The 16,419-nt window shown below is 42.5% G+C and overlaps 1 pseudogene; it reads right to left on the reverse strand.

The window, feature by feature from the left end:
* Window positions 1-16,419, reverse strand: part of LOC129017765 (ubiquitin carboxyl-terminal hydrolase 6-like) — a 51,617-nt pseudogene that overhangs the window by 26,541 nt on the left and 8,657 nt on the right.

Raw genomic sequence — 16,419 nt, forward strand, 5'->3', positions numbered from 1 at the left:
GTCTTGAACTCCTGACCTTGTGACCCATCCATCTCAGCCTCTCAAAGTGCTGGGATTATAGGCCTGAGCCACCGCACCCGGCCAGGTTATCAATTTTAATGAAGTCCAATTTAATCTTTTCTTTTATATGAGTAGTGTCAGGAATGTATTCACCATTATGATCTTCCAAGGGCTGTTTCATTGTTTTGCTTTCAAATTTAGCTCTATAGACCACCTGGAATTCTGGTGAAAGGTAGGTGCCAAGTTTCATATGGATATCTAATTGTCCCAGCACCACCTGCTGAGAAAACTGTCTTTCTCTCACCACCCTGCAATGTTATCTTTGTTATAAATCAGGCATTCATACATTTGTGAACTGGTTTCTGCGCTCTCTATTCTATCCCAATGGTCTATTTGTCTTTTCTTCTACCAATATGACATTATTTTAAGTATCATATCTTTGTGAAATAAATCTTGATATCTGGATGATATCCAATCTTGATGATATCCTCATACCTTATTCTTTTTCAAGAGTATCTTGGTTATTCCTCATGCTTTCTATTTCCACATGTGAGAATCAGCTTATCAACTCACACACCACACACACACACACACACACACACACACACACGAACACATGCAGACTTTGCATTTTTATTGGGATTGTGCAATAAGTCATCTGTAGATTAGTTTGTAGAGAACTGATATCTTAAAATATCGAGTCTTCTAATCCATGAACATGGTTTACTCCTTCTAATATTTAAGTCTTCTTTAATTTCTATCAATATTTTATTTTCTATATAGATGTCTTATGTGTCATTTTTAAAGTTTATTCCTAGGTACTTAATTTTTCTCAGCATTTAATTTTTTTGATACTAAGATAAATAATATCTGTAGTTGAGTTGAATGGTGGCCTCTAAAACAGTATATCCATATTCTAACCCCTGGAACAAGTAAATGTGACCTAGTTTGGTAAAAGGATGTTTGTAGATATAATTAAGTTGAGGATGTCAAGATGAGATCATCCTGGATTATCCGAGTGGGCCCTAAATTCAATGATAAGTATCCTTATCAGAGAAAGACAGAGAGAAGGAGAAGGGGAAGGCCATATGAAGAGGCAGGGATTGCAGTTATGCAGTCACAAGCCAAAGAATGCTTGAAGCCACCAGAGGTTAGAAGAGACAAGAAAGCATTCTCTCCTAGAACATTTGGAGGAAGCCCCCACCCTACTGAAACCTTGGTTTCAGATTTCTGGCCTCCAGAAAGTGAAAGAATAAATTTCTGGGCCGGGTGCAGTGGCTCCCACCTGTAAACCCAGCACTTTGGGAGGGCGAGGCAGGCAGATCATGAGGTCAGGTCAAGACCATCCTGGCCAAAATGGTGAAACCCCATCTCTACTAAAACTACAAAAATTAGCCAGGCATGGTAGCGTGCACCTGTAGTCCCAGCTACTCGGGAAGCTGAGGCAGGAGAATTGCTTGAACCCAGGAGGCAGAGGCTGCAGTGAGTGGAGATCGTGCCACTGCACTCCAGCCTGGGTGATAGAGTGAGACTCCATCAAAAAAAAAAAAAAAAAGAATATATTTCTGTCGTTTAAAGCCACCAAATTTATGGTAATTTGCTATAACAGTCCTAAGAAACAAATACAGTACCTTTTTTACAATTTCATTTTCTCTTGTTGCTGCTATACAATCTATTTACTTGATCTAGAAACCCTGCTTTCCTTTCCTTTATTTTATTTATTTATTTATTTATTTTTTAAGATGGAGTTTCACTCTTATCACCCAGGCTGGAGTGCAATGGCACTATCTCGGCTCACAGCAACCTCCACCTCCCAGGTTCAAGCAATTCTCCTGCCTCAGCCTCCTGAGTAGCTGGGACTACAGGCGTGTGCCACCATGCCTGGCTGATTGTTTTATTTTTAATAGAGATGGAGTTTCACAATATTGGCCAGGCTGGTCTCGAACTCCTGACCTCATGATCCACCTGCCTCGGCCTCCCAAAGTGCTGGGATTACAGGCATGAGCCACTGTGCCTGGCCTTTCCTTTCCTTTACAAAATTAGGACACTAAAGTCCAAAGAGCTGAATCAGCTATCTAGTGGCAGAATTAGAACTACAACCTAGGTGGCTAAATTCCTAGTTCAATACTCTTTCTACTCTACCAAGTTGCCACTATACCCAAAGACTACCTCTTTAACAATTATCCACTGACCACAGTTTGCAAACCTTCCTTTTTCTTGTTTACCAAAGAGTGAAACTTTAATGCAACAGTTATATATTAGACTATCAAGAGAGGAATTATGCACAACTTGATTTTGCACAAGAACATTCTTGTGTCCTCTAAGAAAAAAAAAAACCCAAAACAAAAAACTTTTCCAAAGCCATCTGCATTTATGTGGCAGTGAAGATGTACATACCTCCATAAACACACAGGAAACATAAATTTTGTGTGTGTTGGGTTTTTTTTCTAATTTTTTAGAGACAAGGTCTCACTTATTGCCCAGGTTGGAGTGGAGTGGTTATTTAGAGGTGTGAGCATTGTAGCATATTATAGCTTCAAAATCCTGTCCTCAAGGGATCCTCCTAAACATATCTGGCTTAGGAGATACTTTTTTTTTTTTGAGACAAAGTCTCGCTTTACCACCCAGGCTGGAGTGCTGTGGCCCAACCTTTGCTCACTGCAACCTTTGCCTCCTGGGTTCAAGCAATTCCACTGCCTCAGCCTCTCCAGTAGCTGAAACTGTAGGCACATGCCACCATGCCCAGCTAATTTTTGTATTTTTAGTAGAGATAGGGTTTCACCACATTGGCCAGGCTGTTCTCGAACTCCTGACCTCAGGTGATCCACCTGCTTCAGCCTCCCAAAGTGCTGGGATTACAGGTGTGAGCCACCGCACCCAGCCATTTTCTTTCTTTCTTTTCTTTCTTATTCTTTTTTTGAGACAGGGTCTTGCCCAGGCTGGAATGCAGTGGTGCAAGCAAGCATGGCTCACTGCAGCTTTGACCTCCTAGTCTCAAGTGATCCTCCTGCCTCAACCTCCAGAGTTGTTGAGACTATAGGCCCACACCATCATGGCAGCTTAGTTTAAAATTTTTCTTTTTTTTTTTTGGTAGAAATGGGGTCTCACTATGTTGCCCAGGCTAGGCTTGAACTCCTGAGCTAAGGTGATCCCCCTGCTTCAGCCTCCCACAGTGTTGGGATTACAGGTGTGAGCCACTGCACCTGGCCAGGAGACACAAATTTTTCAAGAAAGTAGTACTCAGATGCACTGACTATCCTGTTGCCTCTTAATATACAGATGAGGAATGTCATTTCATACATTAGCCATCATGAGTAATACTAAATCCTGGCTCTGATCACTTATATTAACATATATAATACATTGAAAATGCATTCATAGCAACAGATTTTGAGGACAGGATAAAAAAGTAAAAAAGTAAAATTTGTAGAAGTATTAAATTTTAAAAAATTAAAGAAAAAAAGAGAAGAAAATATTTTCAATGATGTTGCAAAGACAGAAAATGGCTATTTCACAAATGACACTAGCAAGACTGGCAGTGAGTTGCCTAACATTTAACTAACCATTTTTCGGTGGACTGCAATGATGTAACCTGTAAAGGGGCTGTCAGGAAGAGATGGCATGTGACCATTAACCATTCCATTTGTGAAGTTCTTCTCAGTTCCACATGGCACAACAGTGTTTGGCATTCCATTGGGGATGAATATTGGTTGGGGTAGGTCCCCACTGGTAGTTAGGGTGAACATTCCATTTGTAGATGGTGAAGAGGAGAAATCTACAAATTCAAAGATAAGTACAGCATCATAAGCTTGTGGTATTTTCATCTTTGCTCTTTTCTCAAGTATCCTGAGGACCAGAGACAGTGTAGTCTCTTAACACAGGGCAGGGAGAAATCATAGTATAAATAACTCCAGATTTATTGGAAGATTTTAATTTCCAATTTTACTTCCCTAACTCACACTTTTGACCAAATGAAAAGGAAAGAGTAACTGCTGGAAACTCTTAAGCAGAATTTTTGAAGACATCTGTATCAGCACCATATTGTAGCACACAAACAGTTCTACCACTTGTTTTCTTTTCCTTCTCTTCGTCTTTGAAGACACTGTCCAATGCAGTAACTTCTACCCAGATTTTGCATTTAAAATTTAAATTAGGCTGGATGAGGCAGCTCACATTTGTAATCTTAGCACTTTAGGAGGCTGAAGTAGCAGATCCCTTGAGCCCAGGAACTAGTGACCAGCCTAGGCAACGTGGTGAAAACCCATCTCTACAAAAGATACACCATAGCTGGGCATGGTGGTATGCATTTGTAGTCCCAGCTTCTTGGGAGGCTGAGGTGGGAGGATTGCTCCAGCCCATAAGGCAGAGGCTGCAGTGAGCCAAGATGATGCCACTGCACTCCAGGCTGGGTGACAGTGAGACCCTTTCTCAAAATAAATAAATAAAATAAAATAAAAATTAAAAATGCATTATTCTCAGTCACACTAGCCACATCTCGAGTGCTTAACAGTCCACGTGACTGGTGGATACTATATTGGATGGCAAAGATCACAGAAGTTCCCACCACTGCAGAATTCTATTGGACAGTGATGCTCTAAATTAAAACTAAAATTAGATCATCCACCAACTCACCGTCAGGACTATCTACCTACTACACATCAATGAGGGGAGCCTCATAAAGCCGTTTATAGTTGGGGTATTAGCCTAATTGACCTAACTGTAAGTAATATAAGGAATAGACAAAGCATACTAGTGGCTAAAAGGACTCAGTGCGTGACCGCATTAAATTACATATAATATTGGATTTCTTTCTAGCTATATCTATTGTTTATATTTTCTGGTAGTATGTTCCTCTCATACTAGCTGTTGCCATGTTAGTATTAGATAAAAGTTCAAAGAGATCTGAATTCCAAGAGTATATTAGCTAACAGCTACCTATCTAACTGAAGTCACTTGGGTTCTCTAAATTTTAGGTTTCTCATCTAAAAAATATGGAATAATCAGTAAGGTTTCCCTTGGGTTCCAAAACTCTTCTGCTATAATATCCTCAGCATGGACAAATATAAAAAAGATGACAACTCTTAGACAAATATTTAAAGGTGCAATCATGAGAAGGAGTTCTAGTTCTATCTTACCTGTCTGTGTTGGACTAGAAGCTGAAATTGGAGATGCAGGGACAGGAATTTCAAATGCACACAAAAATCCGCTCACTGAGAGTTGTACTTTTTGGTTGTCCTGAGGAAAGTTCTACAGAAACAGCAGCAAGATGAGAAGAGGGACATGTTTCAGATAAAAAGAAAAAGTTCTCTCTCTAACGTATTTCAAAAGAATGTCTTAGGTGCTTTCATCCGTAAAACCAATGAGATGATTGAATAATTTTTCAACTACATAAAGGATGAATGCTTGATAAAAACAACTGAAAACTAACCTCAATTGTTGAACTATTATCTCTTTTCACAGGAAGAAGTGTGTTGTATATGACTGACTTCTTTAGTTTTGTCCTTCATTTCAGGGATCTAAATTCCAACCCTCAGACACCCCACTTTTGCATTTCATATTAAGAAAATGTCAATGAGGTGAGAGTGTGTTCAGAAATCCCAGAGATGAATATAAATAATACCAGTTGCAGGAGCTTAATTTAGAGTAGGCAATATATTTATTAGATTATTTGTTTCCCCAGCTGGTTTGTAGAAAGACATGATTGGTGTCAATTTGTCTTTACTCTTAATTTCTTAGTGTGTTAAAAGACCAAGTATATATATTCATAAATACATAAAATGCTTTAACCTAGGAAGAATTCTAGTAACAGTGGTAATATAGAAGACCTGTGAAGTGTAATAGCAGTAGTCTTTGGTAATAGCAGCAGTCTTTGGAGGAAACCTATACTATAGTGACACAGCTAGAACACTCCATACAGGCAGCCTTACATATTTCCCTTCTTCAAAAATACCACCATCAGTATTATCCTTTTATTCTAGTAGAAAACTCTTTTAAGTTTCTGGGTTGGAAAACTTGGCATTTGTTGTTGTTGTTGTTGTTCAGTTTTCACTATGTTTTAGTATCTCTCTTGGTCACATAACCTAACAACTGATCATCATAATCGAGAAAAATGTCATCTTTGAAGGATAGAATCAAAAGTTTCTTAGAGTAGTTAACATTACCTTTATGTTGGAATCATGTACTTCTGCTAGAAGGATTTGTTCTGAATTAAGTGCACAGAGATCACTCAGCTGTTTTTTTAAACCTGTGTACTTTTCATCCGTATTCAGTCTTAGTCCATACCGTACAGGGGTAGTACCATCTAACTTAATCACTAGTAAAGAGAAAAGATCTTTTATCAGTAAAATGTAGGTTTCATTGAAAGTCTTAAATGCTGTGTACAGATATATCTGACCTGTAAATATAATAGCAAATATTTCAGCCTAGAATTTTTATTTTATGTGTAAACACTAAAACAGATGGTACTTAGGGATAATATTAAGTGAAATCAGTATTTTTTGGGTGTTCATCTGACATAAAAGTATGAATGGCTTTGCAGGGTTTTAAAGAGAGTTGCTGGCATATTTGAAACCAAAAAAAAAATGCCCCAATCTACATCTTTCAAACCTCAAGTCATGCCTAAAATTAGGTTGCTCAGTTATAATATACTGACTACCAGTCTTTATTTGTAAACAAATAACTATGCTTACAAATTCAGGCTATTTAAATAAAGTAAATTTAATGGAATCAAGTAATTTTTCAGAACTTTGTGACCTACCTGTTATTTCTAAGTGCATATCACTGTCCATTGGTAGTGGCAAAGACAAAAAATTGAAAGGGTCAAATCGGACACTTATATGCCCACATGTCTTGCATTTGACTTGAGATCTTAGCTGCCCATGGAACAAATCCACAACAATTGATCTATTTCTTCTTAGATCGTTGTCCCAGGCCTAGCAATAAAAAAGATGAGAATTTTCTCTCAAAATCCAAAAGAGAGGCATTTCTATATAAATTCACAGAAACTGGTTAAATATATTGGATTTAAAAGTAAAGAATATAATCCCTACTCTTCATTTAACATAAAATATTAAATTGAGATGGAAAATCCTATTTTTCATTTGTTCTTATCAAGGTAACAATGGTAAATATTAAAGTTACTGGTCCATTAACAAGTATAAAGCATGCCTACAGGTCACTGTATGCATTACTTTAGCAATTATGGGGACTCTTAAAATTCCACTGGATAATTATTCCTACATCCAGTCCCATAAAGTTTACAATGTGAAATGGCAACAGTTTTCTATATTCATTAAAGGTATTTTTGTTTTGGCATTATCGCATAACAATTAAGCATAGAAATAGAAACAAATTCCTTCTAAGCATAGAAATAGAAATTCCTTCATTTTCACAGTAAAATTCTGATCTCAGAATAGTTTAGTTTGCATTTAAGTTGTGTTACATGTATTTGTGGCCAGAACATTTTGTCTATTGCTTACATTAGAAACTCAAAACTGACAAACCTCTGCAGCTACTTCCCAGTCTGGTCAGCCATCACTGTCCTTCAGTTCCACATATTGCTTTTCATGGACTCGGTTGAGATCTTCATGAAGACCATCCAAGAGAAAAGCCAGAAGTTCTTGGGAGTCTTGTTGCTGAAACCCATTAAACCTGGGAGCATATTTTGCTATGGTCCACTATAAATATAAGAGAAGTATCAGTCATTATTTCCTACCCATAAAATTTAGAATGAACATGTCATATAATCCAATCAGAGCCATTGTAAGAAAATAAATAGTATAGTACTTAGTCTGCCTCCATTTCAACAAATGTATTTTGGATAATCATGAAATCTTTTGAATCTTAATGTCAAATGACCAAAAAAAAAAAAAAAAAGAGAGAAGCATTTTGGCCAATACCATGTCCTCAGTTCAGTATCATGTAAGCAAACTGTTCTTCAGGCACATAGATGTTATTTAAGACAGAAATACTAAAACAGCATTTGCTCACATTGAAAGACATCCTGTTCTATAATGTTTTACACATTTTTATATGCATATAAAATATGTATATTTTATAGGTACATAATATATACACAACATATGCATAAAATAATGTGTATATAATAATACATAGCATGTATAAAATAATATGTGTATATATTATTTTATATAATGTAATGTTGTCTTCAACAATTACATTTTCTGGTCTTGTTGCATCCTAACTTTTATTAACTGCATTAGAATTATTTAGAGGGTATAAATTAATTAGAATAGTGCCTGGCAAGAGGTAAGTAGTCAAATGTGTAGCTGTTATAGTTAATAATTTGTAATATAAAAGGCTTTTGCTTTGTATTTAAATAAAAATAATGAATAATCCTAACTTCACTAAAATCTACATCTGATATTAATATAAAACTTATATTCATTAGTTTCATTTATTCATTCTTCTACTTTTTTTTTTCTTTTTGGAGACAGAGTCTTACTCTGTTGCCCAGGCTGGAGTGCAGTGGTGCGATCTTGGCTCATTGCAAACACCACCTCCCAGGTTCAAGCGTTTCTCATGCCTCAGCCTCCCAAGTAGCTGGGATTACAACCATGCACCACTACACCTGGCTAATTTTTTTTAGTAGAGACAGGGTTTTGCCATGTTGCCCAGGCTTGTCTTGAACTCCTGGCCTCAAGTGATCCACCCACCTCAGCCTCCCAAAGTGCTGAGATTACAAGCGTGAGCCCCTGCTCCCAGCCTACTTCTTTGTATTCTACCGATAGAACTATCTCAGTTATGTTGGAAATGGATTGGATTGGATGTAATTAATCCACCTTGCAGTTAGAATACTGCTAATAGTGAAGTATTACCAAAAAAGGTGTACTCTTCATATAAGATGTTTGACAAATTAGTAAAATGAATGACATCCCGAATTTAGAGTGTACCTTTGGTCTTTATCCTACCCACTACATATACAGTAGTATTTTGCAAATATTTAAACAAGCAAAAAGAATTTGGTGTCTTGTTTATACCAAGTGAAGGATCCAAAAACTTTCATTAAGCTAAAAGGCTAAACACAAAAAACAAGTAGAGAAAAATGATTAAACAACTATTTAGGAATTAAATACTTTTATATTATTTTAACCTGCTTACCTGAAGCTTTAATGGGGCAACACTCTTCTGAGTTCCACTCCAAAGTTCCTGTACTAAATCACCATAGCATTTAGCCGTATGCCCCTTCATACCAATGGGATTTGTCCTAGAAGTTTGAGAGGAAAATTTGTTGCCAAAGATTGTCATAAATTACAATCATGTGGGCACAAAAATGCCTAGCATCTCACATCAAAATATATTTTATTTTTGAAACAAGGATGTATTCCTTGGCCTATTTCATATTAAATAGGGCAAATAAGATAAAATCTGTCTCCCACAGGGTGAAAAAAGGAAATTTGGGTGATACTGGGTTTATATCAAAGTCACAGGTTAAGAGCCCAGTGATTGAAGAAAGATTACCTGTTGAGTTCATAAAGATGTCTCCCTGAGATAAAGTACTGTGTCAGTGGCTGTGTGTTACTAACGCACTGGATGCTTGAGTTCATGAAGCATGTGTTTCCCAGGTTGCTTAGACCTGTGGCTCCCTTTTCTATGGGAACTGGAACAAACAATATGAGAACCAAAGCTTAGCTGTAGTAATGTGCCATGGCACAAACAGTTACTTATATTCAATCAAAAGATTTTTTATAACTCTCATAATCAGCTAAATGGTGCTAATAATTCTCTAGCAGGTCTTTGAAATTCTAGAGAAGGCTTTTCATAGAGTGTCTGGCAACCGTGCTGATCCATGCTCATCTGTAACCCAGAAGCAGCAATTATTCTTTTTAATTGCTGTGATTTTTCAAAATAATTCAAACAATTCTTCTTCTAGTATGTCTTTTAAAACATATAAATTATTTAATTGCAGAGTTAGAAAGAAATTTAGAAAATAATTTGATGGTGGGTTTGCCAACATCAAATACTGCTTCAGGAAAAAAGAAAAAGAAGAAGGGCCCTAATTACTTTTGAACTAGAAAACCAAAAGTTGTTAGCACTTTAATAGTTGAGAGAAGAAAAAAACATTTAAAATAATCTCTTTAAAAGATAATACTGGAGACCTACCTTGTGTCTATCTATTTTACTACTATTTGCTATAAAAGACAACTCCTTAGGCCAACTCATATCTTTGTTGCGAACTGGAAGGACAGATAGGAATGTGTTAATTTCTTATCTATCTAATTTACACCCACTCGATTGCTTCTGTTTTTTTTTTTTTAAAGACATCTTATACCTAAATCAGAAGTTTTAAAATCTAGTTAATTTTAGTACATGCATTGCTTAACGATGAGGTTACATTCTGAGAAATGCATCATTAGGTGATTTTGTCTTTGTGTGAACATCACGGAGTGTACCTACACAAACCTAGGCTATGTATGATATAGGCTGTTGCTCCTTGGCTACAAACCTGTACAGTATGTTACTGTATTGAACACTGTAGGCAACTGTAACACAATGGTAAGTATTTGTGTATCTAAACATGTTAGAACATAGAAAAGGTACAACTAAAAATACAGTATTATAATCTTATGGGACCACTGCTGTATACAGGTCTTTTGTTAACAAACATCTTTATGCAGCACATGCCTGTAATTGGCTCTAAAACCATTCCTATTCCTCATATTGAGGACTTTAAAGTCACTTGGTTTGAATAATCTTTTCCCTCAATGACCTACTTGAAGTAAAATTATACTTAACCATCTATAGAAGTAATTAAAGTTCAGAAACAATGGAATTTCTTATACTTAAAACATTAGAAATATTACAATTCTTTCTTAAATTGTAACAACTATCAGAGTAATTTATTCCTTTTTTTTTTTTTTTTTTGAGACTGTCTGGCTTTGTCCTCCAGGTTGGAGTGCAGTGACGTGATCTTGAGTCACTGCAACCTCCACCTCCTGGGCTTGACTGATTCTCGTGCCTCAGCTTCCTGAGTAGCTGGGACTACAAGCACGTGCCACCACACCCAGCTAATTTTTATATTTTTAGCAGAGACAGATTGCACCATGTTGGCCAGGCTGGTCTTGAGCTCCCGACCTCAAGTGATCCACCCGTCTTGGCCTCCCAAAGTGCTGGGATTACAGGTGTGAGTCACTGTGCCCAGCCTATTCATTTGAATAGAAAGGCAGCTAACAACGTTGCCACAAAACTTGATGGGAAAAGATACACTTAAAAAGTTTTTAATGGCATGTGTATGCCAGTGTGTAAATCTATGAATATACAAGTAGCTCTGTCAGTGAGTAGCCAGTGTTGATGATTAATGAAAGCCTGGGCTACTAACAATGCAAGAAAGTTGCTCTCTTTACTCAAACTCAAAGCAGCAACTTGAAAATTTTAAGGAACTATAAATTTGTAAACTGAATTCACTTGTTTTTATCTACCATTCCCATCCTTTGTCAATGACTAAAAACAGAATATTTTCCCTTTAAAGCAATCTAAATCATATGGTAGGATTACATAAGAGTTCAAAGGGTTTTCTTTTTCTTTTTTTTCCAAAGGGTTTCGTCTTGGAGAAAATTATAAAATGGGTTATTAGTAACTCTTTAAATTCTTTCCCTTGAAAATTTAATATAGATGTATGCTTCCATCTTGTACCTTCAATTACCAGGTGTTGTTCATCCTGGATTTTCAAATATTCCAATCTATGATCCTCATCATCCAGAAGAGTAACGCAGTTCTGTGTAAGGAGGAGGAAATGTTTTTATTATTTGGTTAGTAAACTTCAAACAAATACAGAGATAAAAATGAGTAACAATTAAAAAAACTTCTTTGTAGTTACATAACTTATATCACAAATATCTGGCCTACTATAGTTGTTCATAAATATAACTTAGGTGGCAGTATGAGAGAAAGACAATGTGTACTTCACAAGCATTATCTTTCTCTTTTTTAAAATTTCAATAGGTTTTTGGGGAACAGGTGGTGTTTGGTTACACGAATAAGTTTTGTTTGTTTGTTTGTTTTAAGATGGAGTCTGGCTCTGTTGCCCAGGCTGGAGTGTAGTGGTGCAATCATGGCTCACTGCTTCCTGGAACTCATGGGCTCCAGTAATCCTCCTGCCTCAGCCTCTTGGCTAGGTGGCACATGCCACCATGCCTGGCTAATTTCTTTGACTTTTCTCTAGAGACAGGGTCCACCTATGTTTCCCAGGCTGGTCTCAGACTTCTAGACACAAGTGAACCTGAACCTCCCACCTCGACCTCTCAAATTGCTGGAATTACAGTTGTGAGCCACCACACCTGGCCTAAATTTCTTATGTGCCATGCTACTACAAAACATCATTATTAGGGGCAGCTGGATGGAAGGTGTAGGAGGACACTGTAGTGCCTTTTCAATATTTCTGTATATCTAAAATCATTTCAATAGGAAGAAACATTTATTTTAAAACATGAAGGTGGTTACCATTCCATGAGTTTCAAGTACAAAGGCAGGCTCATGGTGTCATTAGAATTCAGAATGCTGGTCGCAGGGCTGGGGGTGCTGGGAGGGGCTGGGCATGGTTGGCTTTGTGATCTGGATGCTGGTGTGTTCCATCTGTGCATGTGTTTCGAGCTGCACACTTTCTTAATAAATTTTCATAAGTTTAACAAAAAATAAAATGAGGATGCGAAACCTGCTTGGGTTGTTAAGCCTCGGGAAATTACCTCTGCCATGAGCCCTGGCCCAGATGCTTCTAGAAGCCTGGAGGGAACTGAAAACTTTCCAAGTAGAGGTGGCAGAGGCAAGGCCCTGAGGTGGGAGCGCATGGCTGTTTGTCCCTAGCTCTGAAGGGGGTGTCCTGGTTGGAATCAGTGCTGGGTGCACTGCAGGGCCCGGAAGTCCATGTCCACATTGGGGCTCAGCGCAGTGAAAGCCAATCTCACCCCCTCCGCAGAGTGCTCAGCCTGCCAGCAGGTGGCCAGCTGGTCCTCCTGGGATATGGCACGGACCCAGCAGCTCTGTTCGAAATCATAATGAGGGAACCAAGGGCCCCCTACATCCAGGTCTGTCGGGAGGTGGGGCATCGAGTTCCACTCCAGGAATCTCCAGGAACCCTGAGGTCCTCCCTGAGCCAGGGCCAGGCTGGGCACACCCTGAGTGCCCACAGGGTAGGTGTCTTCCCAGACAGCATCACCAGGACAGAGTGTGGAAGAACGAGGTGCCAATGGAAGAGAAGCTGGCCAAATGGGCCGCTGGAACCGGGCTGGTGGGCCTGGAGGGGCCTGCCTGTCCCCCTTGCAGATGGTCTTCCTGCCACGTGAAGCTGGCAAGGAACTGGATGCTGAGGACCCTTGCTCGGGCTTGGCTGAAAGGAAAACAGACGTGCTCAGTGTCTCCAGTGAGCCCATGCAGGCCTTTCCGGGCTGGACCCCACCTGCCTGCATCTCTGGAGTCCTTGGGGTCTCTGTCTGGCCCCCGTGGTCTGACACTGAGGACACGCCTGTAGTCTGCTGATCCCAGAGGGAGGGGTATGTGCTGCCTGGCATGGGGAAGCCGTTGGGGCATGGCGGGTGGCTCCTGGGACTGCCCCCAGGGTTCAGACTGGCTGGGGGCTTCCTGCCACACACCTTCGTCCCAGGGCTGTTGGGCTTGGGATATGGCCCCCAGTCAGAACTCAGGTGGGAGGGGCCTTGGATGTCACCCAGCCCTTTGCCACCACACATGGGGACCTGTCTCTGCAGTGGGTGATTGGGCCCGGATGTGGGTCACCGTCTGCCTCCCTGGGCTGCCCAGTCCATGCCAGGACTGACCCTTCCCACATCTGGCTGAACTCTTGGCTCTGGCTCTGGCTCTGGGCCCGGGGTCCCACCTGTGCCCTCTCCCTGAATGCGCTGTGGGTCAGGGACACCCAATTCCCTTGTCTCCCTTGCTCAAGTCTTGTTGTCCTGGCAATCCTGGAGGAGCGTGCAGGAGTGAGGGGCCTCTGCTGCTCTCTGAGGCTGTGGGTGGTTGCAGGGAGGGGCAGGGTCTCCCACAAATGGGTCTGGCTCCTCTAGTAACTTTGAGGGCCCTGTGAGGGGGAGAGCAAGACACCATGGAAAGTGGGAGGGGGCTTGTTGGAGGGTCTTGCCCACATCCCCCTCCTGCGTGCACAACACGTCCAGTACACATGCACTGAGCGCCTGCCCTGAGGGCCAGTGGGCCTCTTGTACTTTCCTAGAGTCCAGGAGGAAGAAAAGGTGAAGAGGAAGGCCCAGGTAGTAGGGTTGCTGGTCCGGGGCACTCACCTACTACTGACTGCCCAAGAGGGTGACATGGGAGGGGATATGGCACTGGAGCCCACCTGGGGGTGGCAGGTCCCCTTGCTTCCTTGTTAGTTTCTTCGTAGATGCCCTAAGATGCTTGAGCACAATGTCATCGTCCATGGCCCATGTATTAAAGAACTGGTTCCGAAAACGTGCCCACAGGCCAGACCTGGATGTCTTCATGAGGCGCTCTAGGGACAGGGTGGATATCAGGCCAAGAGAGTTACCTGGGAATGGTCACAGCTCATACCCTGTGGCCACTTCAGTCTCCCACTGGGCAGTGCCAGATCCTTTTGTGGCCACCCCAGGCGTCCACATGTACACAGGAGACTGTGGCTGGGGGGTGATCTGGGCAGGGAAGTGTTCACCACACTCCCGACTTTCATCTGGGTCACGTGGGGGATGGGCTCGGTGTCACAGTGCCCTGCCCAGCCCACCTGGCCAGACCTCCCTCTGGGCCAGAACAGAGGATCATGAGGACAGTGTGAGGAAGCTGCCCTCGGGCCAGTCGGGGTCTGACTGCAGGGCTCCCCAGGCCCCACTGGGCACACGTAGACTTTCTCTTCTGAACATTAAAGGCAATGCTTGTTATCGGCATCAACACCTGTCCTCCTTCCAGCAAATACACATCCCACAGGCGCAGGGTGAGCCCGAGAGAGATCTGTGGGGACAGCAGGTGTGAGAGAACCCGGCCCTTCCAGGCTGGGGCTGGTGGCTCAAGCTGTGCACATTGGGGCTTCAGTCTCCGGAGTCAGTGACCTTCCCCATGAGGGCCGCCTGAGCCATCCAGAATGCTGGGTCAGACAAGGTCTTGCAGCTCCTCATAGGGGGCACTCATTTGAGTTGGGATGTGGCTCCTGGAGAGAGGGGCTTGCCCAGGGCTTGAGGCTTCCCTGAGCCCTCTCAAGTTGGGTCCTGGCCCAGTCTGTCCATGAAGCTGGGCCTGAGCCCCAGCCATTGCCCTGGGATGACCCCTCTTGGGCAGAGGGTTTGGCTTGTGTGACTTTCGGGGACCCGCCTGAGCCTCCTGTGGGCTGGGAGTGAGCCAGACCCCCGAGATGGGGAAGCAGGGCACTGCAGGGCAAGGAGGGTCCCTGAGCCAGGATCTCCCTATGTCTCCTTACCCCTTGAATCAACATCCGGAGAAGGCAGCCTAACGAGGAACACTGTCCGCATAGACCTTCCTTGTCCTGATGGGAGGAACAGAGGTGCTCAGTGCCCCCTGGGCTGCCCTAAAAGCCTCCATCTTCCAGGGCCTCTGAAGACCCTTCCCCTAGTGAAGAACACTGGGCACTGTCCAGAGCTCCCCACAACACTGTCCCCTTCCCACACTCCTGGTGGACACACTGCCCTTTGCCCTGCTCTGCAGGAGCTGGGCCCCCATCCCTGTGCCTCTGTCTCCTCCAGGGCAGGAAAGGAAACCAACTCCCAGCCCATGGAGAACCCAACGTCCCAGGTCAGGCCCTGGCTGAGACTCCGCCAGTCACCAGTCCCACGAGGGGCTCCAGTCTCCTGCTCCTACAGCCCCACGGGAGGCAGGGCCCCTGAGAAGAGCCGAGGGGACCATAAACTCACCTGATGCCACATGGTCTTGGGTTGTGACTTGGGTACCACATGCTCCTGTTGGTCTTGGAGCCCCTGGACTGTCCCACCATTTGGGCTGTGGAATCCTGAGAAGCCCCCAGCCCATCATGAAATCAGAGCCTTCCCCCAAGATGTGGAACCATCAGCTGCAAGAGCTGGGCAGCTGCAGAGGCCCCCAAACCCGAAGACCTCCCACCCTCCCGTCTCGTGACCCCACCATGTGGCCTTTGCCCTGGGGAGGTGGGACAGGAACATCCCCTGGAGCCTGGCTGGAGGTTCCCCTGGAGGCCTCCCGGGCTAGGGTGCAAAAAGGGCAAGCCTGACTTTGAGGCCACAACAGAGCGGCCAGAATAGGGTGGGGGCTGGGCTTCCTGGTCATCTCCTGGAAGTGGGGTCATGCCAGGGGACACGGGATGGGGAGATGCTGCCACCTGGGCTTGGTCGGCCCATTCGTGGGCACCAAGGGCAGCAGGAGCCCGGGCAGCTGGAGGGCAGAAGGACTCTTAGGGAGGGGAGAGTCAGCTGCACAGAATCAGAGCCGGAGGGTGTGGCT

This window comes from Pongo pygmaeus, chromosome 19, assembly GCF_028885625.2.
Source record: "Pongo pygmaeus isolate AG05252 chromosome 19, NHGRI_mPonPyg2-v2.0_pri, whole genome shotgun sequence".
Taxonomy (NCBI): Eukaryota; Metazoa; Chordata; class Mammalia; order Primates; family Hominidae; genus Pongo; species Pongo pygmaeus.